At 33.4% G+C, this 3429-nt stretch overlaps 1 non-coding gene across 1 annotated transcript; it reads right to left on the minus strand.

Moving 5' to 3' along the window:
- Window positions 1-1283: 1283 nt before the first annotated feature.
- Window positions 1284-1356, minus strand: Trnav-cac. The gene has a single exon. It is a non-coding gene; the product is annotated as a tRNA-Val (tRNA).
- Window positions 1357-3429: the final 2073 nt, after the last annotated feature.

Raw genomic sequence — 3429 nt, forward strand, 5'->3', positions numbered from 1 at the left:
TCTCTCATTGACCGTTAGGTCAATCGGTCATCCACGTCTTGATCATTCGAGCTCTATCGAAATAGGAACTTATCAATCGAGAAAGAGAGAGAGAGAGAAAGAGAACGAAAGGAACAGAGTTTTATAATAGGTACACTATAATTTTGATAGGTACACTATAATTTTTCTTTTAATAAATATAAAGTCATTTTGCTCTAGCAAAAATTAATTAAAGATTAGTTTTATTTCTTAAATCTTTACTCTTTCTCTTTTTCTCTTTCTCTCTCTGATATTTCAAATATCGTTAAGTAAACTGAAAAATAATTGAATTTTCTTGCCATTATGTTCTTAAAAAAGGCTACAATACGATAAGACTACTAAAAATTTTTTATAACTACTTTACAACAATAGGATCTAAATTAATAGCATGATGTAATGCCGCGCGGTTATTGCAACCCGGAAATGAATCAGATAGAATTGAAAATTTTTCGCGATCGTGACTGTTGCAAATATGCCAACTTATAAATGAGAAAGGGGCGAAACCAATTGATCGAGTAGATATACGAATCTTTACGAATATTAAAAGGTTAAAATACTTACGCGATTCTAACCATCTAATGAATCATTTGAAATCATTTCTGGAAATTTAATAATTGCATAATGAAATTATTTATAATTACTTAATATTTAAAATACTTTTTTATTTAAAAAAAAAAGTTTATCAACACGTAAAATTGTCCTTTTATAAATATGTATAAATATCGAGTCAAGATTTAATAGTAGTTAAAGAACGAAATTGCGAAAGATATAACGAGTTGTTACTTTCTCTCTAGTAAAAGTAAAAGTTGCGATATCACCAGCGATTGTAAATGTAATTCAACAACGAGTTCAGCATTTTACTTATTCGGGATACTTTCTCTCGTGCGTCTATATAAATTGGCTAAACGAATATCATCTTTAGGGATTATTTAAAGATGGAATTATTTTTACTGCGATTGATAAATATGTGTAATATGTACATGAATGCATATGAAATTAATCATGAAAATAATAAGAATGTGCTGTTATTCATTTCATTGACATATTGCCTACTTGTTATATGAAATATATACGAGAATATCTCTCTGTACTCATGTTTTTAAATTATTATTACAATTTTTAATGTTTTCGCAGTATCTCATATGTCTGACATGCACAAGATCTTCGATTTAAGGTCGAGCGAAAACGACTCTTTGTGTAAAATTTTATTATATGTGTAATAAACATGCAAAATACACTTGCAAAAGTTCAGAGTACAAAAAGATTGTTTCCGCCCGGGATCGAACCGGGGACCTTGTGCGTGTGAAGCACACGTGATAACCACTACACTACGGAAACGGTTATACTTGTGAATCTGTTTCGAGGGCTTTTAAATATGGAGTCCTTAGTTAAAACCTATTATTAATAAAAGATTATTTTTTTCATTTAAAATTTAAAAATCTTTCTATCCTTTTTATAAATTTTACTCTGGTACTTAAGTTTCAAATAAAGAGATTTTAATAAAATCTATTGGAAGAAGACTACATGAGTTTGTTATTTATTCTTGTAAATTGAATGAGATTTTGTCGAACTTTCGCACAAAGACGAAGTTAGAAGGTGGATTTAGGAGACCCTGATCTTTGTGTGCACGAGAAATTTCATATGATAGTGTGAGAATGCCGGATCGTTGGAGTAGGGCAGGTCGAGCCGTCTCAAGGCCAGTTAGGCACAAGGGCAGCTTCAGTCTAGTGTGAACTCGACCGCGCCCTTCGAGGTCGTGCCATCCCATTCTCGCACACGCATCTTTATTTTTCCTTCGACAAGTCAACGCGACCCAAGTTTGCCTAGTCTTTGTGTTTCAAGAGACGACGAGATGAATGGGAATTAATCCAGAGAGATCGATGATGTTCGTGGACTTTAATTAAATCGTTATTTAATATTTTTATCAATCATCATTATTTATCTCTTATTATTATTATATTGATACTTATTGTTTTTTTATATGACTCTATGATCATCGTATAAAAAAAAGATAGATATCGATATTACGCTGGTGATAAATAATGATGATTGATAAATATTAAATATTGATTAAATTAATCCATTTATCAAACAAAGAATTTTTGAAATAATTGAACTTATCTTTTATAAACAATAATGTTGAACAATTCTATTTGAATTTCTCATTCCATCGAATTGTAATATTAATAAATTTTTTATTCCAACGACGTGATAAAAAAAATAAGTTTATCAATTGTCACAATATGACAGTCTTAATCATGCCAAAAAGATTCTCTCTCACTGAATCGAAAGGTCAATTTTAGTATGAGAAGCTCGACGACTATTGTCATTGAATTAATTGCTCGTCGGATACGACAGATAAGCCAATAGACGTATCTCTCTGCACTCCCCACGTCCCCCAGAAATACCGAATCATAATTGGACGTCACGCGATAGGGAACGAAGAACAGATCAAGGTTTTGTCGATGAAAGAAACAAGATTATTTCGGCGACCAACTTGACCTATTTTGAATTTATGACTGTATAATCGATAATGGACATTTTTTGTCAGAAAAGAAAACTCAGGTAAAAACTCTATGTTTTCAATAGACATCTCGAATACTCTACTGATCTGGCAGAATAAAAATTTGGCCACTATTATTACTATACATAAATGAAATTATATAATCAATTCAATTCCTGAATAAACAGAATTTGATTAAATAATGTTAATTATTTTGATTTCGATTTTTTATAATTTAATTAATGATACATTTTTGAAAGAAAGAAAGACTGCGCTACAAAGTCTTGTGGGAGTCGTAATATAAATATTGCCTTTGTCTGGAGGCTATAAAATATAAATATAAGAAAATTTCGAGAGTTCACGTAAAGGGGTAGAGGTAATAGATTCCCAACGCAAACATGGCTGAACCGAACCTTGACTGAGCCAAGAACCAGCAGGATAGAAAAAAGGGCGGCGCAGTTCAGCGAGAGGAGGGAAAGGGAGACAAAGAACCGAAGGAGCCCTCGTTCCTTTAGCACGCTGCACGCCATGCTTGTTCTCAGCTCCCGGGGTTAACGCACTACGGTAGACACAAAAATCCCCCCAAGGCCGGTGCATCCCTGTTTGTCGGTTTGTCCGTTCCACATCGGTTGACCGTCCCCTACCCTACCCCTCGGACAACCCCCTCAGCATTCAGCGCCCCTCCAACGACAGGACAGACGCACCCACGCGACCGATCTTATTCAATTTCAAGACCGTGCGAACGAAGGAAGAAAAATCTGCTTGATAAATTGTGTAAAAGCATCAAAGTTAAATTAATTTTTTTAAATATAAAAGACAAGACATTGAGATATTGCAGAGCTTCCATATAAAAATCATTAGAGTTTTCATTGTCGGAAACAAAATTCGACTTGACGAAAGCATGATCT

This window comes from Camponotus floridanus, unplaced genomic scaffold, assembly GCF_003227725.1.
Source record: "Camponotus floridanus strain SB8 unplaced genomic scaffold, Cflo_v7.5 scaffold49, whole genome shotgun sequence".
Taxonomy (NCBI): Eukaryota; Metazoa; Arthropoda; class Insecta; order Hymenoptera; family Formicidae; genus Camponotus; species Camponotus floridanus.